We start from the raw sequence: 25,140 nt of genomic DNA, 5'->3' as shown, positions 1-25,140 counted from the left end.
ATGCTTTACTAACAATAGTCTCATTTTACACGAGAAGACTGAAAACCACAGAGCTTAAATAATTTGTCTAATGCCAAAGAATTAAAAAACAATACTAAAAAAAAAAAAATGACAATACTCAAACCAGAATCTGACTCCATTATAGCACACTAGATCCATTTTTTAAAATAATGTATGTTAACAAATACAATCTAAATGATGTGAAACCGACTAAGTACTATAGAAAACCAGAGAACTTCATTATGGTGAGTTTCCTGTGAAAGGTTTCATGATAGAGGTGGGATGTATCCTACCTCTCAACTGAGAATGCCTAGACTAAGAAGGATAGGTAGAATGAAAAGGAATCAAAGGGAAAAGCAGAAGAAATTTCTGCAAGAGAAAAAAGAACATATTAGGAAAAGATCCAGAGGCAGCTAGATTTGATATAATGAAATGGATCAAGTTTTACCAATAGGGCATGAAATATAAAAGCAACAGATTGAAAAGACGACAATATCTAAGTGATGCTTCCTCAAAAAGCATGGCTAAACAATACAGGGGAAATATCTTTTAAAGCTGAAATAATTAGGAAGGTTTGGACATTTCATCAGAATTTAAAATCTGATGTTTATCTCATTAATCTTAACCACGATGACAGAAAAATATGCATTGTGATTTGAAATGCTAATTGCAAGATCTAGGGACAAACTGACAAAACACCTAGCAAAATCATTTTGAAAGAATTTTGGAAATCAGTATTTTTCATTTCCAAAGACAAAGAAAAAATTCTGTGACTGTGGGGATGGGTGAGTGAAAACAAGAAAGTTCCATTATGGCAACTTCATGAAATGAATATTTATTAAAAAATGTATCCCATTTCCTGGTGATAAAATATCATACAGTCAAAGCCTTAACATGATGCATAAACTGGTAATCAATTAAATGTTGAATTGACTGCTAGTTTAACAGTTATAATTTTATTAAATTATAGCCCATTCACTAAAACGGCCTGTAGCCCTGTGTGTGTGCGTGTGTGTGCATGCACCCATCTCGGTTCCTTCCACCATGCATGACCCAGAGCATTTTCCATCATTCATTACTATAGCAACAAGGGGCCCTTGGAGGGTGGTTCTGAATACCATTTCCTCCATTTTTCTGCTGTCTTCTTCTTCCTGTGGAATCTATGTAGCAGAGTAAGCGGAGGGGCATACATGAAAGGAGACTACCATTACTCAGCATGCTACATGCTTTCTGAATCTTTCTATGCTCATATTTCTTTTACACACTGAGGAAAAACACAAGTGAAGAAATGCAAACGTGACCTGTGGCCAAGCATATATTGCAGTTCAGCATGCAGCTGTCAAAAATACTTGGTCCTTCTCCAAGTCTGAAGAACACATGAAAAACAGCTGTATAGGTAGTCCAAAAGGCAGACAGGAAACATCAAGAGACTGATGCATACGAACAGAAGAGTCCAGAAGTCTGCGGAACTTCCGCTCGCTTGCCTGATGCATGCACGGAAAAAGGTTTTGTTGTTGTTACAGAAAAACTGAAACGCGAACTTATTAATCTTTATGCAAACTTAACTCAAAAATGATACAACATGTTTGCTATGAGCAAGGATGGAGAAATGTTCAAAGTAGGATTTCAACAGATACTGACTTAAAAACAAATGGTAGGTGGATTTCTACAGCCTGCAAGACTGTAAACTTGCCATTAAATATCATTTCTTAAAGCCCTAAGAAAACAGGGGAAATCAACAAATAGGATACATGTGTTGAGCTAAATGGCTAACATTTTTAAGTATGTACCAGGGAAAAATTATACAAATTCTCAACTATTATTCAAGTGTTACCCAATAAATAACTTCATGAGAGTAATTACTTTAAGACTCAAAAAAACAAAAATTGGGACTACATACTAACTCTTCCTATGAACTTGCCTTTTGACATTTTAATGTGTCTCTTTTGAATAGGAACTTTAATAGGCTTACAAAGACCACTAGTGTGTGTTCCACCAAGTTATTTATCACAATTCCCCCCCCCAAACTGTCAACAAGGTTAATAACATATTATAAAGAAATTACGACCATTCATTAAATTAGCATTACATGTGACAGATTCAATACGAATGCAGTGTTAGAGTTTAAAAGGAGGTCCTAAACATTATATTATCACTTGCATCCACAAAATGTTGGGTGAATTACATTGTCAGATGCAATGATCATGAAAGGTTTGATAATACTCTCCAGAATTCACATTCATTCAACAAATTCCACAAACATTCACTGTACCTAGCATGTGCTAGGAGAGACGGTTGCTACTCTCAGAATATGGGAGTTCTAACAATGTGAGAACAGAGGCATATTAAAATAATTTAAAAGCTTATGTATGGAAGTATGATTAACAGTATCTGGAAAAATTAAGAAAAACTTCAGAACAGAAATAACACTTGGGTTTTGCAGGCTGAGAAAGAGTTTGTCAGACATTCAGGAAAGCAAAAGCAGAAAGCACGCCATTCAGAATCTTGGATTACAGGATTAAAACAGAGCCATGTTTAAAGAGGAATAAGATCAGTAAACACTGAGGGAGGGTGTTGAGTGGTGGGAAACACTGCTGATAAAGATGGCAGGCATTCCTCATCAGAACTGATGGCAAAGCCACAACTGAAGCCCAGATTTGCTGCAAACTTATTTCAGCCCTGAAAGCAGGTTTCCTCGTCTGCAAAGCAGCCATATAGGAGAAGATTGTATGATGCTATCGTCAGGACAAAATACAAAAAAAAAAACATACTAGCTGGTATCTGGTAAGCATTCAATAAATGGTAAGCAATTAATGTTACTGGATTACTAGTTTCTTACAGACCAAATTATGTGAATAATTTCAAATTGGGAGGAAAAAAACCCTTCAGACTAAAAAGGATAAAATTTAATGTGGGAAGGAGCACACACAAAATCAGAAATTCACCCTTCCTGCCAAAGCAAAGGGTTTTTTAAGACTTCAAGAACTATGGAAAATCTCTCAAAACCTAGGTCTGTGTGCGTTTCTGTCTATCCTACATGATTTTCTGTCTATTTTAAGCTTACTTTCCTCAAAACGGCAACTTCTCTAACATGGTCACTATTGAAATCTCTAAAGCAGTACATTATGAGTGTGTCTGAAAGCCCTCTCTGTCAATGAGCTGTCCCTACCTCTGCTCCCTCCCCCAACACACAAATTCTTCCCTGAACCCCACCCTGCCTCTCTTTTATTGATGTTTTTTGCAGGATGACATAAGACAAGATAGATGATATCATACAGCAAAGCCCATTATTTATTAGCATTCCTCTCTTCTCTCTCATCCAAAAGGAAAATTCTTAAACAGTGAGGGTTGGGGATCTACTTTTTTAAATAACTGGTTTGAAAGTGAGATAAATTTCTCAAGGTAATAACTAGCCATGATAAGAAATCCAGAAAAACTCTTGCCCCAAAAATATTCTAAAAAAGAAAAAAATTTAGGTATTTTGTACAAATACTTCTTTATTTGCAAATATTATCAGTCCCATAAAGACATAACTCCAAAACCTAAATATTGGCTTTTTGTATATTGTTAATGCTCAATTCTAAAATCATCAGTGTATATTAAAAGTCTACATCCCTGAATTCATTATAGCCAATTAAATTAAGTTGTGAAAAAAATAATGCCAGGAGATTCTTAGCTGAGGTTCAACTTCATCTAAACTCATACAATTTAAAAGGCGAATAAAATGAATTGGGGATACTGACAACAAGGATTTTAAATTTCCTGAACTGTCAATTCCTATCACAAGGTTCGATATGCCACTTAGTCACTGTTTGGTCTATTAAATGCCCTTGGATTCTCCTAAAAGCAGCAGTTAAAATATCATATCTTGAATAAAAGTCATAAAAACAAATACACCAGAGTAATCATCTTAATATACAGATGCAATCATGTTATCAACCAACTCAAAAAATTCAAAAGTACACCAGTATCTTCATAAATAAGTAGAAATTAATAAGTAGGATATCCAAAGAACTCTTCAATGTATCTGCTAAATGAACTCTAACTACTCCCTCTCATCCAATCCCAACCACCAAATACTTCAGGTAACATGGGGTTCTCAGGTAACATAAGTTTGTCCAAAGGCCCTTATGTATTTGTTGCTGTAAGTTCAATGCACCTCAAGTACCATTCCCCCATCTTAACCTCATAAAATCCTTCTAGATGTCCTCCATCCCCAGGATCCAACATCACCATTTTGAAGCTTTCTCCAGTCCCCTTCAGGCATAAATAATCCATTCTCCCTCTTTTATTCCTTAGTACATTCTACATCACTGCCTATTAGTACTGACCATACTTTTTCCTGGCAATACAGCTAAATTTGGCATATCTCTCTCCCCTCCTCAACTTCCATAAATAAATAATAAAAGCCTTGAAGGCAAATCCATTTTGTTTTCATTGTCTAGCTCACAGTATCGAGTATAGTCCCTTATAAGTCAGTACTCCAAAAACACCTGTTCAAGTCAACTGAATCCTCATGAAGGTAGAAAACCATGTCAAACTGTAGTACTAGATACAGGATGCTAATGATCATCAAGTAGGCCAAGATATTTGACGATATTATCATATTCACACGAAAGCCCCATGAGATCTGGCATTATACTTTATTCACCACACCTTTCTACCCCAAATAGTCCCCAGTACATAGCAGAAGTCAATAAACATTTGTTGAATGAATGAACAGCAGCAAAGTAAATGTGGTATGAAAAAGGCCCTGAAACGATTAGTTTTAACACATGACACTTAAGAAATTAAAATTCTAAATTATTTCAGGGCTTAGTATTATGTCAAAAGACAAAGTATTCACTATATGCACAACGTTAGAGATACTAGGAAATACTAAGCAGAGGGGGAAAAGATTAAGGATAACACTGCTTTTAAGAAAGATAAAGGCTTAATAGAAAGACACAGGAGATAAAGGTGGGGTGGGGGAGGACAGCAAAAGGAAAATATATGCATGAGAAGGGAAATCACTTAACCATAAAGAATAAACTGTGGCAGACCAGAGAGGATACAAAAGAAATAGAATGATCTTTAAATCTATCAGTATTTTATAAAACTCTAACTTCAAAACCATACACAGATTAAGCCTAAAAGCTTTAGTAATTATTAGAGCACTGAGTACAAAGTCTTTCTCTAGGTAATATGAAACAATTATTACCATAGGAAAAGTACCCCCAAAAAAGAGTACTAAATAGGATGCATGCTTGCTCAGTCATTCAGTCATGTCTGATTCTTTGTGACCTCGTGGACTGTAGCCCACCAGTCTCCTCTGTCCATAGGACTTCCCAGGCAAAAATACAAGAGCAGGTTGCCATTTCCTTCTTCAAGGAATCTTCCCAACCCAGGGACCAAATTCACATCTCCTGCATTACAAGCGGATTCTTTACCACTGAGCCACCTGCGCTGCTGACCCGGCTGCTTAACCACTCAGCCATGTCCAACACTGCAACCCCGAGGACTGTAGCCTGCCAGGCTCCTCTGTGCATGGGGATTCTCCAGGCAGGCAAGAATACTGGAGTGGGTTGCCATGCCCTCCTCCAGGGGATCTGCCTGACCCAGAGATTGAGCCCAGGTCTCCTGAGTTGCAGGTAGATTCTTTACCATCTGAGCCACCTGGGAAGCCCCATTAAATAGGATACTCTTCGAGTATTTCTTTTCCTTAGATCAGGATGGTATATCATAAAAGAACAAACTGAGTAAACATGGGGAAAGTAACAAATATAATCCAAAGTAGTGTAAAACACATGGTGGAAAGAGCAATGATTTTGAATCAAAAAGACCACATGGTCATGTTCTAAACCCTGCTCTGACATTCTAGATATATAACTTTGGCTACTTTAATTTCTCTGTTTATTCACATGCAAAATAAGCCTTATCACAACCTCTATACCCCATTGGATTGCTGTAAAGACTAAAGAAGGGAACATATGCAAGCTACCCAGTTTAGGACCTGGAACATGGTCGGAATGCATGCCAATCTTAATTCCAAATTTAGCACACTTAAAAAAAAAATAAACCAACTATCCCTAGTACCTACACTTATATTCTGAATATCAGATACAGTAGTTTAGTCATTAAATCTCTCTCCCTAAGTGTAAAAGGGAAGTAAACATCTCAGGGAAAAGTTAGAACCAAAAGTAACCAGGATGTTGGAAATGGTTCAGTTCAGAAGTTCCAATCTTTATTTGCTAAAGTCCTTGCTAAAGCAGTGATCCCAGGCTCTTGAACTTCACTGATGTATAAAATTTCAGAAACTACTGGGGAATATCATAGGTTGTAAACTGCCTGATAAGGAGATTTAAAATAAATAAAGACTATCATTATCACCATTATCTATATGGACACTGTAAAATAAATAAGTACAAAGTAGAAAATGTCAGTACTAAGTATAGCCCTTTAGTTGAACAAATTTTAGCTTTATGAAAAATTTACTACATTATTTAATTTTTCTTCATTACCCTAAGATCATTTAAAACTTTAATGGGGAATAGCATTTGAGAGCCATTAGCTTATCCCAGCATGAACCACTTTTAAAGAACTCCCCATATTAGCACTTAAATACCACTAGTAATAAAAAAAAAAAAAACTCAGAAAACAAAAAGCTTTTGCTTTATAAGAAGAAAGGAAAAGCTGGTTTAAAACCTATTGAGACCTAGGTTAGACAAGGAAACAAGCATTTTCCATAATATGTTGGTTCTTTACAAACTTACACTATCAGGTTTCTGGAATCAAAAAGTGAGCCAAAGGCTCCCTCTGCTGACAAATAGACAAAGAACCTAATCCTATCAAATGGCAATCAACTTTTCAAAAATTTTGCCACTAACAGGATATCACATGGGCATTTACTATTCTCTATCAAAGATTAGTTTTACTTTATATCCTAAAACACTGAAATATATCTCCATCTGGCACAAAGGTGAAAGACATGTGTAACTAGGCAACACTCCATATGTATTTCAATAGATCTTTCTAAACTGGCTTTCAAATTTCTTGGTGTCTACTCTATGCTCTAAGGGTTAACTGAGCTAGAATGTCATACAAAGAGGAAATTAAGAACTGAGGTGGGTTTCAAGAGATTGCATAGAACAAAGGTAACAATTTCTGAACGTGGTGACAACCTTCTCTCATAGAAATCTCATGAGATTAATAGAAGTAAATCAAAGAATTCAAAATTAACAATAGCAGGTTACAAGCACTGGCCCATATACTATTAACACATCCATCTCTAGCAACTATTCTGTAACTTGGGAAGATCAAGAACTATCATTCTCATTCAACTGCAGAGAGACCTAAGGCTCAGGAAGGTTAAGGTTCGATAGTTTGTTAAGGACACACAACCAGTACGCAGCCAAGCCAGAATTCAAGCCTAATCCTTAGTCTGCTTCTCCAATGGGAAACTATGCATAAAATAGATACTCTAATGACATAATCCCCAAATTCTTTTCTGATTTCAAATTTAACATAGCCGAACATCACAAATACATTGAGTGTGCTTATAAATAGGGCTTCCCAGGTGGCACAGTGATAAAGAATCTGCCTGCCAATGCAGGAGACTCAAGAGACTCAGGTTCAATCCCTGGGTCAGGAAAATCCCCTGGAGTAAAAAATGGCAACCCACTCCAGTATTCTTGCCTGGAAAATTCCATGGACAGAGGAGCCTGGCGGGCTACAGTCCATGAGGTCACAAAGAGTCAGACACAACTGAGCAAACACACATGCACACGCTGATAAATAACATCAGATTCAAATAGAAAATGTCAAAGATTTCACGTTGGTAGACAAAACTTGATATAGCCTCTTGGTGAATTCCTCACTGTAATTTATTTATTCTTGTCTTATTTCTAAAATGATTCCTTGAAGAGGTAAATAAAACTAAACAAATTATAGAATAAGTAGATGAGAACAGGACAAAAAAACCCTCATTCTTCCAATAAAATTACTGAGTAAAATGTTTGTTAAAAGCAGTATTTTTGCATATATCAATATGCTGCCTCCCCTTAAAAACAGTAAATAAAATTCAGGAGCCAAACACTAAGTGAAAGTGAGAACCATAAAGGTAAACAGAGCCCCTGGGGCATGCTCCTAAACCATATACCCTCAGCATCAGTTTTCATAGTCTCAAAATGTCATATGGTAAAGAAGAAAAACAGTGGGGCCCACTCTACGTAGGAAATCCAATTGAGCCTGTATATTATCTTTCTCCCCCTAGAATAAAGCTAAGACCACAAAGAGCTTTACTCTTGCACTAAGGAGAACTTAGAAATAGCATCACCCCACCACCCACACCCCCCCCCACACACACACACACACATGCCCAAGAGAAAGCAAAATGCATATCTCAAAACTTGGAACAAGATGAAGGAAAACATTCTCTCCTAAGAATTCACAAACCTCAAGCTGATCTTAATGTGGGTTTTCTGACCAAATTCACTCTACTGACTTGCCCAAGAAGCCTCAAACTGTGAAGTCAGTATAAAGTGATCCTGGGTGAGAAGTACCACCAAGCCGCTGACAAAAGAAAACTCAAATCTTTGAAGGAACACACCAATCATTCCCATGGATAGAGTTCCAAGAATATGACTTCACAGGCAAAAAAATCCCAATGTACAAGGATTAGGAGGCAATATGAGCAAGAGACAGCAAAAATAGTAGAAAGCAGAATCAGAACTACAAAGACTTCATTCACTGAAATTATCAAGAAAGAATAAAATTACTACACCCAGCACAGTGAAAAATAATAAAATTATCAAAAAACCAAAGAGAGAGAGAGAGAAAGAGACATGAACAGTAACATAAGATGGTCTAATGTATCTAACTGGATTTTCATTATGAGACAATGGAGAGAATATGAAAGAAGCAATATTCAAAGAAATAACAGCTGAAGATTTTCCAGAATTGTTGAAAAGCATCAATCCTAAGATTCAGGTTTAAGCCAAATAAATTGCAAATAGGATAAGTAAAAATAAATCCTCCCTTAGATGCCTGACAGAGAAACTACAGAACACCAAAGACAAAAGGAATTCAGATCACCAGCCCAGGTTGGGTGCATGAGACAAGTGCTCGGGCCTGGTGCACTGAGAAGACCCAGAGGGATCGGGTGGAGAGGGAGGTGGGAGGGGGGACCGGGATGGGGAATACATGTAAATCCATGGCTAATTCATTTCAATGTATGACAAAAACCACTGCAATGATGTAAAGTAATTAGCCTCCAACTAATAAAAATAAATGGAAAAATAAAAAAAAAAAGCAATAGAGAAAAGACTGATTAACTAGCAAAAGAATAATAGCTAGACTAAGAGATGACTTTAACATCAATGTTTGCCAGAACAGAGCAGAATATTCTTTCGTGGAGCAGAAAAAATAACTGTCAACATAACATTGAATTCCCAGACTTCCTCCCATCTCCTCCAAAACAAAAAGAAAGTGAAGTCGCTCAGTCGTGTCCAACTCTTTGTGACCCCATGGACTGTAGCCTACCACGTTCCTCGGTCCATGGGATTTTCCGGGCAAGAGTACTGGAGTGGGTTGCCATTTCCTTCTCCAGGGGATCTTCCCGACTCAGGGATCGAACCCGGGTCCCCTGCATTGTAGACAGACGCTTTACTGTCTGAGCCACGAGGGAAGCTCAAAAAATAAGAAGAAGAATGTTATTGCAAATATTCCATTCACAACAGCAAGCAAGGCAATTAAATTCCTAACACACGGACTCTAACTCAACTTTCAGATCTTAATTTCCTTAGGAAGGTCAAATTAAATAAGACTGAACTAAATAATATACACCTAAAATATATCCTCATCATCATGGCATCTTTTCCTTCATAGCACTTGTGCTTTTATACCTACTTCTATGATTATCGACTTAATACATGTCTCCCTTTCCAAACTTAATGAGGTCACAGACCACAACTGTTGCTGTTTTTCAGTCGCTAAGTTGTGTTCAACTCTTCGTGACCCCCATGGACTGTAGCCCACTAGGCTCCTCTGTCCATGGGGTTTTCCAGGCAAGAATACTGGGGTGGGTTGCCATTTCCTCCTCCAGGGGATCTTCTCAGACCAGGAATCAAACCCGCACCTCCTGCCCTGGTAGGTGGATTCTTTACCACTGCTGCTGCTGCTGCTAAGTCGCTTCATTCGTGTCCAACTCTGTGCGACCCCATGGACTGCAGCCCACCAGGCTCCTCCGTCCAGGGATTTTCCAGGCGAAAACACTGGAGTGGGGTGCCATCGCCTTCTCCCTTTACCACTGAGCCAGCAGTGAGGCCCACACAGACCTCTGTACTTACCATCATATTGTCGCTACAGTGCTTGGCTCATAAGTGAAAGGAAAGAAGGAAGTGAAAGAAGGATGGAGGGAGGGAAGAAAAGAGGCAGGGGAGATACAACCAATAAGTAAACAATCAATACAGATAAAACTAAAATTTTTACTAAAAAACATAACAGGACAAGTAAATGAATAATAAGACATATTATATTCCTGGATGGAAAGAATCAATATACAAACATGTCAGTTATGCATTAAAATAATCTATAGATGTGATGCAACGCCAGACAAAATTCCAGCATGATTTTTTTCATGGAACTCAATAAACTATTTTTCAAGCCTGAAAGGAAAGTGAAAAAAAAAACAAGAATAACTTATAAATATTTAAAAATAAGACCAATAAAGAATGATTACTCCTTCCACATATCAAAGCATATATACATTAATTTTTAAGACAGTATTTGTATTTTTTATAGATACACTATTTATGGACAAATAAATCATTGGCATTCTTTACAGACACACTATTTATGGACATAAATCAAGGGAAAGGAGTAGAGTCTAAGAGCAAATAAACGACTAAACAGGTAATGCGCATATAAGAAAGTCAGCATTTCAAAGAATATTCATAAATGGCACTTGGACAACAGGATATACATTTGAGGAAAAAATTAAATTAGAGCCCTACTACATATAATATCTAAAAACAAATTCCAGAAAGTTAAGAAAACATGTGAAAATATTTTAGAATCACAGTGTAAGAAAGATCTTCATTAGAAAGATACAAAGGTCAGAAGCCATAACAAAAAAGATCAAAACATTTAACATCAGAAAAAAACTAAAGTATTTGTACCATTAAGTAAATGAATAAAGTTAAAAATCCATCATTCACAAGAGACAACCTTGGGCAAACTGCTCAATCTTATCAAGCCTAAATTTTCTCGTGCCTGAAATGAAAATAATGACCTAATTTATAGGGTTGCTTTGAGAATTAAATGAGAAAGTTAAGGTTAAATCCTTAGCATAGTCTTAGGAGGGAGCACCTAGCAATGGCTCAATGAATTTTTTTTTTTTGCTACTATTTTTAAATTAAGAAAATATTACACATCACTTCTGCCCATTAAATGGAGATTTTGAACTGTTAAAAAAATGACAATTTCTGACATTGGCACAGATTACACATAGCGGAGAAAAGCTGAACATTTGGGCCATCTCTCTCAACAAAAAATAATTTACAATGTGTGTCAAAAGCTTTTGGTCTCAAGTGTCTAGCCTTAGGTTTTTTTCATTTGTTTTTATTTTTATTGGGCTATAGGGGATGGATTGGGAAATACCTCTGCAATTCATGTCCCACTGGGGAAATGTCCGTTCTGATTTTCCTGGGCTGGCTTTCGGAGCTTTCTTTTTCTTGGAGCCGCTGCTCTTGCTGGCAGCTGTCTCTTCGGGTCCACTGCTGTGTGGCTTCTCCTTGGAAGAGAACTGCCTCTGTTTCTTGGGGACACTCTTGTTCCCTGAGTCTTAAGGGTCACTAACCAGTTGGCTCATCTTTGAGCAAAGGTTTTCTAATCATGAGAAGACTTCTACTGCCAGCTCTCTCTTAAAAATCACTTCTTCAAGATCTCTTCAAGATCACCAGTTCCTCCTTGGGAAAAAGATTTCTTTTTCTACGGTTTGGAGAAGGAGACAGATGGGTCTTCTCCATTCTCCTGACGAGCTTCCTGGAGCTTTTGCCTCTTCTTCTCCATGGGTCTTCCACTTGTTTCCTCACATCCCTTTGAAAAACTACTGCTGTTTTCTGAAGATATCAGGGAAATTGCAGCCAGGTGTTTCTTTTCCTTCTTCAAGAGTTTCTTCTCCTGTTTCTCCAGGTTCCTAGTAATCTCAGCAACCACCTCCTGTGAACCACTGCCTCCTGCTTGACATCCAGATTCTTTCATGAAATCTCTCCAATCTCATAGAAGGGCAGCTGCCCCTCAACTTATTCTAGAAGCTTCTTCCCAAATACAAATTCCCTCAGAGAAACAATCAATTCATGAGGCAATACAGCATTTGTTTGCCAGGTATCGGGAGATATCACCTTTGTTCTTGGCAGCTTCTGGGCCAATGAAGGTAGAGTGAAAAAAAAAATGAGTCCATAATCTGGGGTGTCAGTCCTTGTCTGCAGTGCTTGGGAAATGTGGTCCCTTTGCTGGGCCCAGGGAATCTCTCAGTACCAAGACTGGCCATCACCCCCACAACAGAGGCCTGTAGAACTCAGGGAGCCCCGGTCAACCGTCACTATTAAACCCATAGTCTTAGGGTTTTAGGGGGGACCGGGATGGGGAATACATGTAAATCCATGGCTAATTCATTTCAATGTATAACAAAAACTACTGTAATGATGTAAAGTAATTAGCCTCCAACTAATAAAAAAATAAAAAATAAAAAAAATAAACCCATAGTCTTAGGGTTTTAGTAGAAAAGAAGCTGCCAGGGACCGGGGGTAGAGGGCACAGGGAGAGGTTGGTAAAAGGGTACAAATTGTCAACTATGAAATGAATAAGGCCTGAGGATCTAATGTAAAACACGCCGATAATAGCACTGTATAGCACAATACTGTATAATTAAAAGTTGTTAGAAGAGTAGAATTTAGATATTCTCACCAAAAAAAAAGTGAGTTAATGCACGTTTTAAATGAAGGGACTCCTTAAACTATGTGCACTATATCAAATCACCATGATGCACACTTTAAAAACCTTACAATTTTATATGTCAATTATACCTTACTAAGGGCTTCCCTGGTAGCTCAGACGGTAAAAAATCTGCTAGGCATAAAGGAGATCCGGGTTTGATCCCTGGGTTGGAAAAATTCCCTGGAGAAGGGAATGGCAATCCATTCCAGTATCCTTGCCTGGAGAATTCCATGGACAGAGGAGACTGGTGGGCTACAGTACATGGGATCACAGAGTCGGACATGACTGAGTGACTCTCACACACACACACACACACCTCAATAAAGTAAAATAAGATAATTTAAAAAATACAATGGTCATAATTACCAGTATTTGAACCTCTGTGACTGTCAGAATTTCTACTATTTCCATGAGTTTAACCTTTTTTTTTTTTAGAGTCCACATAAGTGAATGCAGCATTTTGTCTTTGGCTTATTTCACTTAGCATAATGCCCTCAACACCCATCCATGGTGTCACAAATGGCAGGATTTCCCTCCATCCCCTGAAGTGGGAAATGGCAATCATTTAAAAATGGCAATCATTTTTAAATTAAATTGTTTGCTTTTTCCTATTAAGTTGCATGAGTCTTTACATATTTGGGATATTAATTCTTTACCAGATATAAGATTCACAAATATTTCCTCCCATTTCACAGTATGCCTTTTCATTTGGTTAATGGTTTCCCTTGCTGTACAGAAGTTTTTTAGTTTTATGTAATCCCACTTTGGGGGAAATTGAGGCTTTTTTCCAGCAGGGGTTATTTATTTTAAAATTGGAAATAATCACATGAATACATTTTTGTTATAATTATAATGCTACAGTCAAAGAAAAGGTCCCCCTTTGTCCCCACTCACTTTTCTTCCCAAAGAATTTATCCAAAAATATAACAGAAATAACAAGTCTGAATGGTCATCACTGTCTTAGAAAAATGTATGCTAGCGACTCCCTGCTACTCAATTTTGATCATCAGGTACCTCAGCTGGTATAAAGAATCCGCCTGCAATGCAGGAGACCCTGGTTCAATTCCTGGGTCAGGAAGAGCCCCTGAGGAAGGGACAGACTACCCACTCAAGGATTCCTGGGCTTTCCTGGTGGCTCAGATGGTAAAGAGTCTGCCTGCAATGCGGGAGACCTGGGTTTGATCCCTGGGTTGGGAAAATCCACTGGAGGAGGACATGGCAATCCACTCCAGTATTCTTGCCTGGAGAATACCACAGACAGAGGAGCCTGGCAGGCTACAGTCCATAGGGTCACAAAGAGTCGGACACGACTGAGTGACCAAGCACAGCACAGCTTTTCTGTGACTATAAAATTTCTAGCATTTCTATTTCTCTTTAACTTTTTGTGGTGCTAAAAAAATGTTCTCTTTTCATTCTCTTCAGTTTTATTGACATAATAGTTGAAAGTTTGTCCAGAGAGCAGATTCTAAGAATTCTTATCACAAGGAAAAAAAATATTTTTCCTTCTTTTTTTGTATCATATGATGGGGTGTTAACTAAACTTGCTACAGTAATCATTTCACAATATAAGTAAGTCAGTGAGAATATTGATGCTGTAAACTTTAAACTTATACACTGCTATATGCCGTGTGTTTATGTTCCCTTTGTTGCCTTTGCTTTTGGTGGCAAATCAAAAAAAAAAAAAAATCATTGCTATGATCAATGTCAAGAAGCTTACGCTCCACAAATCAGGAAATATAATTCCTCCAGCTTTGTTCATTTTTTCTCAAGATTGCTTTGACTACTTGGAGTCTTCTGTGGTTCCATACATACAAGTTTTACAATGTCCACAGTATTCTTCAAAGCAAAATATTATCAATAATTCCACTAACAGTGGTAAAGCAGACAATTCTCTATAATCATGTAGAATTATATTGCAGTAGAATGTTTGCTGATTTGGTAAATGTTTGTGATATCATTAAGTGAGAAAAAAGACCTTAAAAGAGTAAACACAATATGAATCTGACTTTACAGCACTAAAATGCAAAATAAAAAGACAACAAAAATACACCAGTAGTCATAATGATTAGCTAGTTCTTAGTGTCAACTAGAGATTATTTTATTTTTCATCTCATAAACCCTCATCCCAAGTTTCCAAAATGAACATGTTACTTAAAACAGAAAAATTCTTTTAACGGAAGGGGCAGGTATCCATCAAACTTCCCACCATTCCTGAAGCTCAGGCCCCACCAATGATTGGCTCTGCCATGGGTTTAAAGATAAAACTTCAAGCAATGTGATTTTAAAAAATCACATTACCAAATATATAAATTGAACCTTGGCAAGAAAGCAAATGTGTTAGAAAACTTTTGGTAAAATAATGACCTAAATTTTAAAATTGCTGACTATGGTCTTCTTTCTAGAAGCAGACAAAAAGTATCTATTCTTAACTAGGCTATACTTATTTCATGAAAGAAAAGAATGCCCTCTGTACATGAAATATTTCTCTACCCTTAAAAACAACGGGGGGGGGGGGGCGGGCGGGGAAAGTGAGGAGAGAACAGAGGGAACATGTATTCATGTCCTCATAAAGTAATTAATAAGGTAATTAATGAGAGCTTAATGAGAGCTTCTAGAGAAACTCTGTTTCTACCAACTATAAAATGAGCAAACTCTGCAAATTTTCTAGAATTTTTAGCCAACTGCCTCTATCCTCCATTATAATATCAACAAATACAACTGTACTCCTAAGTGTAATAAAATATAAATAATACTTGCCATAGTCAGTCCAATGGAATAGCCACCTGTGAACTTTACTCTGAGCCTGTATATCAAAGCAGAGTAAGCCAATGCAAAAGATATTGTCCATGATAGTATATTTTGGAAGCAATCTCCACAGCTAAATAAATCATGAAATATCCATAGACAGAATTCTAGGAAGCCCATACAAGAACAAGGTAAGTCTATATGTTTGGACATGAAAAGATATCCATGTAAATGTAAGAAGCAAGTTATAGATGAATATATAGTAGCAAATAGATGGGGAAACAGTGGAAACAGTGGCTGACTTTATTTTTCTGGGCTCCAAAATCACTGCGGATGGTGATTGTAGTCATAAATTAAAAGACGCTTGCTCCTTGGAAGGAAAGTTATGACTAACCTAGACAGCATATTAAAAAGCAAGAGACATTACTTTGCCAACAAAGGTCCTCTAGTCAAGGCTATGGCTTTTCCAGTAGTCATGTATGGATGTGAGAGCTGGACGATAAAGAAAGCTGAGAGCAGAATTGACGCTTTTGAACTGTGGTGTTAGATAAGACTCTTCAGAGTCCCTTGGACTGCAAGGAGATCCAACCGGTCCATCCTAAAGAGATCAGTCCTGGGTGTTCATTGCAAGGACTGATGTTGAAGCTGAAACTCCAATACTTTGGCCACATGATGCGGAAAGGTGACTCATTTGAAAAGACCCTGATGTTGAGAAAGATTGCAGGCAGGAGGAGAAGGGGACAACAGAGGATGAGATGGTTGGATGGCATCACCAACACAATGGACATGGGTTTGGGTGAACTCCAGGAGTTGGGGATGGACAGGGAGGCCTGGCATACTGCAGTTCATGGGGTTGCAAAGAGTCGGACACGACTGAGCGACTGAACTGAACTGAAAGTAATCCATTGAAATAAAACAGAAGATGTTTATAAAAGCGTTGAATAATGTATGCAAGTGCAAGGTTGTTCATCAAGCTATTTACCTAGAGAAGAATGAAATTCCACAGGCAACAAGGAAATTTTTAAGAGAGGGGCTTTCCATTTTTATTCTTTTTTAAAAAATAAAGATGTGTTAGTTTTATGTTTTTAACAAACATATAAAGAGTCACCAATACATTCAATAATTTATAAAAAGAAAAGTATTAAAAGCATTAATGAGTGTACATAATAACAAATTAATTACGATGTACAGTTGACCCTTGGACATAACAGGGGTTGGGGCACTGACCCTCCACATAGTCTAAACTCTGAATATAACTTTAAAATCAATCTTCAATATCCATGGTTCTACATGAGTAGATTTAACCAATCAAGAATCATGTGGTACTACAGTATGTATTCATTGAAAAAAAAACTAAGTATAAGTGGACCCACATAGTTCAAACTCATGTTGTTCAACAGTCAACTTATATGTATGCAGAGAACACAAATTCTATGCCATTAAAAATGATGAAGTAGATTTACATTCATTGAATATGACATTTTATTCACTGACATGTAGTCACAATTTATAGGGCAAAGTGGTCAGGAATGAACTGTGTTACCCATTTTGTTTAAAGTAGGTGTGTGCATATGTACTAAATTACTTCGGTTGTGTCCGACTCTGTGTTGACCTTATGGTTTGCAGCCTGCTGGGCTCCTCTGTCCACAAGATTCCCCAGGCAAGAATACTGGAGTGGGTTGCCGTGCTCTCCTCCAGGTGTTTAAAGTACACATATGTATATAAAAGGATATACAATGGTCAATAGTTACAATTAGTCATCAAATTTCATAATAACCCACTGTATAGTTGTATTTTCTTCATTTAATTTTTTAATGTATAAACAATTAAATGGCAAGAGTAATATAGAAAAATATTCTTTAAAGCCATTTTATTTCTCACAAAAAAGAGCTATATATCCAAAGTTCAAGAATAAATAATTGTTCATACAGTTTCTAGTCACACAAAGTACAGTGAAAAGTAAAAGAAACTGTTTACATAAAATGAGAAAATAGCCAAGTATTTCCAATAAAGTTGGATAGGAATCTGAAGTACCCAGGTAACCACCTCCACTTTTCTATTTCACTTTCTGTATATGCACACACAGTCTGAGTTACTTTGTATATATATGCCAATGCACAAATATTTCCATCTTCAGTTATGTGTATAACTTTAAAAGTCCAATCAATTTTGTAAAGGACAAAAAAGTTGCCATTGAAGCCAAGAACTTGATTTAATATCATTCCAACAGAAGCTGCTGCATTTTAATGTAGCTTTATAAAATCCATAAAATACGCATTATAATGAAAGAGAATGCCACAAAACTAACTGTTAAAATGATGACTTTTAACCTTTTTAATGCACAGTGGCAATCAACAGCTTTTTTAAATCCTCAGGCCCAAATGCACGCCAAGGTTTATAAGAGAAAACTCCACTTCCAAGTTCAAAATACTCATTGCTTAAAAGTAATAATAAATCCCCCTAGTGAAACACTGGGTTCTGGCTCTAATTAGAAGTAAATGTGCTAAGATTGCCACCTCCTGCTGAATAAAAAGTCAAGTCCTTCATGACCTACCTCAAGTGGATTTTCAAAAGACCTCAAATCTGAATCCTGTCTTAAATAAATAAGAAAGGAGGATAGAAAAAAAGATATTCTCATGCAGAAGAGTTTAAGTGGGGCCACTTGAACTATCCAATGCTGCCAAATGCAAAATTCTCTTTCCCAAAAAAGTAAAACATATTCTTCTTTGGATCCATGTTCTGAGACAACAGACAAAACACCATACTTGATGGTACTCCTCTAACAAGATATTAAAATATACTTATTACATGTCAAATTCAAGACCAAAATATAACAACAGTGACAAAGTCAAGGAGGAAAAAAATGAGATTACATAATAAAACTATGACTTCTATTATTGTCCATTCAAAAAAAAATTCATCTGGTACAATGAATGTTGAAAAACATGACACACAAATTCATGAAGTGTTCCATATTTAAAAAAAAGAAAAGAAAAACATCAGTATTTCCCAAAAACTATTTTTCTCTATTCCCTTGAGATCACCATTATGATATTTAAACCTTGAAGTTTTCTAATCTTCTTATATATGTACATATATACATATGTATATATAAGTATGGGCTTCCCAGGTGGCGCTAGTGGTAAAGAACCCACCCGCCAATACAGGAGATGTAAGAGACGCAGGATCGATCCCTGGGTCAGGAAGATCCCCTGGAGAAGGACAGGGCAACCCACTCCAGTATTCTTGCCTACAGAAGCCCATGGACAGAGGAGCAGGGCAGGCTGCAGTCCATGGGACATGACTGCAAGCGACTTAGCACACATGTATATAAGTATACATACACACACACACACATATACCTATATACACATATATATGTATATACAAATATGCATAACTACAGAATTCTGACTCTGTCAATTTCCTTATTTAGAAAGAAATACTTCCATTAGAAAGGAAATAATATTTGCTGATATTTTGCAGGTTGTCTCAAGAATTAAATGGAAACAGGCAAAGGAAACTGGCACAGTACCAGTCAAAAAAATGTTTTTCTTAGCCTTTGGAAAGACAATAGACATTTCAAAGTTAATAGCCCTTATTAGAAGATTTCTTTAACACAGGGAAAAGAAACAACATCTGCAGTTGTCTTGTTTTTTCCCTCTTAAATCAAACACACTCTCCATTTAAGATATTTTAATAGTCTTTTACTGGCTTCATATTTTGGGATGCCAGTTATACAATACAGTAGCTTTCATTTAAAAAAAAAAGATTTGGTTTTAAAAAAAACATAAATTAATATATGAAATACAATGCTGTTCCTTTCTTTGAATTAAATAAATTTTATTTAAAAATCTGTTTACTTAGCTCCTCCTCCTTGAAGTATACAATTTCAAAACAAATAAGACTTACAAATCTGTCTGCTAATGCAGGAGACACAAGAAAGCAGGTTTGATCCCTGGATCAGAAAGATCCCCTGGAGAAGGAAATAGCAACCCACTCCAGTATTCTTGGGGCCTATGGGGTCACAAAGAGTCGGAAATGACTGAGCACACATACACACACCAATATGTCATATGCTAACACAAAAAGTTTAGGATCATAACATCTGAAACTTTAACAGAGGAAGAAGTAGTTCATTATATCAGCAGTTGCCAAACTCAGGTCAACAGATTCGCCCTGGATAATTATACCATTGTCATCACAGGTAATGTTTGTTGTTAAGTTTATAGCAACCTTATATGAGATACTATTACCAACCCTTCATAGAAGAAGGCACAGAGAGGTTAAGTAACTTGTTTAAAGTTACTCACATAATAAGTAGTAAAGCTAGGATATAAACTTTGTCAGTTTCAATTTTCCTGCCTCTTTCTGCCCAATTTGACTTAGCAGGTCTGGAATAGGCCATGCAATCAGTATTCAGATCTCCAGGTGATTTATTTATTTATTTTTTTTTTAGTTGGGAGATAATTGCCTTACAATGTTGTATTAGTTTCTGCTGCACACCAACATGAATCAGCTATAGGAAGTTCAATATCATGTAAAATAAACCACTAGCCAACAAATCTCTAATGACTCCAAAATGAGAAAGCAAAAAGTTAAGAATGAAAACTTCCCCTCTCCTAGATAAAATAAATTAAGATTCTGAACAGATTATTTATAATTTGTAAAAATGTATTTGCAACTTGGTAACACTTTACTAACTACTTGAAATCAGTCAAAATAGCTATGTGTAAAAGTTGCTCAGTCGTGTCTGACTCTTTGCGACCCCACCAGGCTCCTCTGTCCATAGGGATTCTCCAGGCAAGAATACTGGAGTTGGTTGCCATGCCCTCCTCCAGAGCATCTTTCGAACCCAGGTCTCCTGCCTTGCAGGCAGATTCTTTACCATCTGAGCCACCAGGGAAGCCCAAAATTGCTACGGCATTATTTTAAAGAAAATAAAGCAAACAAAAGTAAATTAACATTTCAGCATCAAAATAGCCAGCTAAACGATCAATGCCAAGACTCAGAGTTCACCTATAAGAGTATTTCAGTTTTACAGACAATGTCTCATTTCTCCATCTCCTCCATTTCTCCAATACACACAGTATGCATCATTCTGGAAAATTTCTAATTGTTAAATTCTGTTAAAAGTTTAAGTCAATGAACAAATGCTTCTAATTACAAAATTCAATAACTGTAATAGAATTATGAATTTAACATGTAAAGTTCTGAAAGCATTTTCTAAACAGATGAATTGTTTGAGTTACTATTTTCTGTAGGCTTGCCTATATGGAAACACATGTTTTTTCAATTATATAGCAAAGACTATGGCTTCTGTTCAAACTGAAATTTTATTGTTTATAAAATTAGAAACAGATACAAAATATATAGAGATATATACACACATTTATAAACATATACACCTAAGTGATATATTATATCTGAACAGTTGAAAGGTTTATAGTGTTCTATAAGAAGGTACTTTACACACATATGAGAAAATTACTGTTAATCTCTCAAATGGATAATTTGTTCATAAATAAACCTTTTGTAATCTCACAGACAGCCTCATACATGCTACCACAGTTATTTGTACAACAGTCAAAATTAAGCTAAGTGAAAATATTGGTGAGCTCTAGCACCCTTATTTCTTTAAAAATATCAAGAACTGTTTACAGTCATTGTTTGACATTTTTAACCCAAAAAGAGAGAATTCTATTTTAACCTAGTGTCTCCAAATGTTCACCAAAATCACACTATATTTTCATCAATACTTGATTTAGAAACCCATGTATTTCTGTTTATACATAAATTTTAAGATTAAAGGTAATTTAAATTTTCTTCATAATAATTTTCTGTATCTTTCCAAGTTTTGTGGAATTATATATGACCTTTATAATTTAAAACAGGAGCAATTTTAAAGCAATAATTAAAATATTTGAGTATGAAATATAAATCAGAAAGTTTGGCATTGGTAATTCCCTCCAAAAATAACGTAGGCTAATTTATGAATTTATGGAACATATATTAAAGGACTATATATTAAATTCTGATTCAGACCTAATAGTTATAATAGGAGAAAAAAAAGTTGGATAAGTCATACCTAAAATATAGTCCTTAATCTTTGTTAATATTAATACTATAATGAGAGCAGCAGGGGTTATTTTGTCTTCCAACTGGTTGTCACACTGGGGAAGGGGATAGTGCTACTGGCATCTAAGGGGATTATTGCTAAACATCCTACAATAGCACAGGGCAGCCTTTACAATGAAGGATTATCCAGACCAAAATGTCAACAGTGTCAAGGGTAAGAAACTCTGACGTGGAGAAAATAGATCTTTTTATGTTTAAATTACAAGTCAAAATCCTAAAGGCAAATAATTTTAATTCAAAAAAGTTTATTCCTGTTTATTTTGAAGGACACACTAATTCCAATTTTCCAAGCATCTAAACTACTTACATCTTTAAAACAGTTAAAAAAATAAAGCCTAACTTACCTTTCATTCACAATTTTAATTCTCTGTTCTCACTGCCCTCAACACACCCCTGACCCAAAACCAAATATAAACTCAAAACATGACATAAAAATACACCAAAGTTGTCCCTCTTCCTTTTGTATTTCATCTAGAATAAACAAACTGAAAAGTTTGTTAATTTAGATAAAATCAAATCCAGCTAATAACATTTTTATTTCAAACTAATATTTTACTTTTAATTGCTTCAACTAAATTAAGATTGAAGGCTTTAAGGACTCTAAACAAACTACATACTGTATTATTACTCTTGAAACTTATTTCATCTCACTTTTTTTAATGCGGTGAGTATTTTTTAATTGTGGTAAAACAGACATAAATGAGGGCTTTCGAGGTTACACAGCGGTAAAGAATCCACCGGCCAATGCAGGAGACACAAGACACGCAGGTTCGATCCCTGGGTCAGGAAGACCCCCTGGAGTAGGACACGGCAACCCTCTCCAGTATTCTTGTCTGGAAAATTCCATGTGTCGAGGAGCCTGGCAGGCTGCAATGCATGGGGTCACAAAGAGTTGGACACAACTGGGCACACATGCATACATAAATGTAAAATTTACCATTTTAACTATTTCTGAAAGCACAGTTTTGTGGTATCCGCATTGTTATATAGTCATCACCACAATCTATCTGTAGAACTTTTTCAACTTTCCCAATGAAACTCTGTATGCATTAAACATTAACTACCCATTCCCTTCCAGTTCAGCAGTACATGAACTGAGAAATTCCAGATGTACAGCTGGGTTTAGAAAAGGCAGAAGAACCAGAGATCAAATTGCCAACATTCACTGGATCACAGAGTAAGGGAATTCCAGAAGAACATCTACTTCTGCTTCACTGACTACACTAAAGCCTTTGACCTGTGGATCACAACAAACTGTGGAAAATTCTTAAAGAAATAGGAATACCAGACCACCTTACCTGCCTCCTGAAAAACTGGTAGGCAGGACAAGAAGCAACAGTTAGAACCAGACATGGAACAACTGACTGGTTCAAAATCAGGAAAGGAGTTAAGACAAGTCTGTATATTGTCACCCTGCTTATTTAATTTATATGCAGAGTACAACAGGCAAAATATCAGGTTGGATGAATTACAGGCTGGAATCAATTTGCAAGGAGAAATATTAACAACCTCAGGTATGTGGATAACACCACTCTAATGGCAGAAAGTGAAGAGAAACTAGAGAGCCTCCTGATGAGGGCAGAAGAGGAGAGTAAGAAAGCTGGTTTAAAACTCAACATTCAAAAAACAAAGTTCATGGCAGCTGGTCCCATTACTTCATGGCAAGTAGAAGGGGGAAAGTGGAAGCAGTGACAGTGACAGACTTTATTTTCTTGGGCTCCAAAATCACACAGATGGTGACTGTAGCCATGAAATTAAAAAAATACTTGCTCCTTGGAAGGAAAGCTGTGACAAGCCTAGACAGCATGTTAAAAAGCAGAGATATCACTTCATCGACAAAGTTCTGTGTAGTCAAAAAATGGTTTTCCTAGTAGTCATGTAGAGCTGTGAGAGTTGCACCATAATGAAGACTTAGCAGTGAAGAACTGATGCTTTTGCACTGTAGTGCTGGAGAAGACTCTTGAGAGTTCTCTGGACAGCAAGTTCAAACCAGTCAGTCCTAAAGGAAATCTACCCTGAATATTCACTGGAAGGACTAATGCTGGGAAAGATTGAAGGCAAAAAGAGAAGAGGGTGGCAGAGAAAGAGATGGTTAGATAGCATCACTGATTCAATGGACATGAATCTGAGAAAATTCCAGGAGACAGTGAAGCACAGGAAAGCCTGGCATGCTGGAGTCCATGCTCTCTCAGCTCCTGGCAATCACCATTCTGTTTTCTGTTTGTACAAATCTCACTACTCTAGGAACCTCATATAAGAGGAATCACAGAATATTTGTCCTTTTTTGATTAGTTTATTTCACTCAGCATAATGTCTCCAAATTCAGCCACGTAGCATGCATCAGTACTTCACTCTTTTTTGTGACTGAACAATACTCTGTTATATATATACAACATATTTTGTTTATCCATTCAACTGTCATTGGCCACTTGGCTTCCACCTTCTGGAGCCTACTGTAAATAATGCTACTGTGAACAGTTCAGTTCAGTTCAGTCGCTCAGTCATGTCCAACTCTTTGCAACCCATGGACGGCAGCACACCAGGCCTCCCTGGTCCATCACCAACTCCTGGAGTTTATTCAAACTCATGTCCATTGAGTCGGTGATGCCATCCAACCATCTCATCCTCTGTCACCCCTTCTCTTCCCGCCTTCAATCTTTCCCAGCATCAGGGTCTTTTCCAGTGAGTCAGTTCTTTGCATCAGATAGCGAAAGTATTGGAGTTTCAGCTTCAACGTCAGTCTTTCCAATGAATATTCAGGACTGATTTCCTTTAGGATGGACTGGTTGGATCTCCTCACAGTCCGAGGGACTCTCAAGAGTCTTCTCCAACACCATAGTTCAAAAGCATCAATTCTTTGGTGCTCAGCTTTCTTTACAGTCCAACTCTCACATCCATACATGACCACTGGAAAAACCATAGCCTTGACTAGACAGACCTTTGTTGGCAAAGTAATGTCTCTGCTTTTTAATAGGCTGTTGAGGTTGGTCATAACTTTCCTTCCAAGGAGTAAGTGTCTTTTAATTTCATGGCTGCAGTCACCATCTGCAGTGATTTTGGAGCCCCCGAAAATAAAGTCTCTCACTGTTTCCACTGTTCCCCCACCTATTTGACATGAAGTTGTGGGACCGGATGCCATGATCTTAGTTTTCTGAATGTTGAGTTTTAAGCCAACTTTTTCATTCTCCTCTTTCACTTTCATCAAGAGGCTCTTTAGTTCTTTTTCACTTTCTGCCATAAGGGTGGTGTCATCTGCATATCTGAGGTTATTGATATTTCTCC

The 25,140-nt window shown here is 36.9% G+C and overlaps 1 protein-coding gene and 1 non-coding gene across 3 annotated transcripts in view; both read right to left on the bottom strand.

The window, feature by feature from the left end:
- Positions 1–25,140, bottom strand: part of BBS9 (Bardet-Biedl syndrome 9) — a 436,742-nt gene that overhangs the window by 332,835 nt on the left and 78,767 nt on the right. The window lies entirely within an intron of this gene.
- On the bottom strand, positions 12,504–12,590 carry LOC139036648 (small nucleolar RNA SNORD86). Its single transcript, XR_011489474.1, has one exon. It is a non-coding gene; the product is annotated as a small nucleolar RNA SNORD86 (small nucleolar RNA).

This window comes from Odocoileus virginianus, chromosome 1, assembly GCF_023699985.2.
Source record: "Odocoileus virginianus isolate 20LAN1187 ecotype Illinois chromosome 1, Ovbor_1.2, whole genome shotgun sequence".
NCBI lineage: Eukaryota > Metazoa > Chordata > Mammalia > Artiodactyla > Cervidae > Odocoileus > Odocoileus virginianus.
Note: the sequence above shows the minus strand (reverse complement) of the source record. Positions and strands in the feature narration are given on the sequence as shown.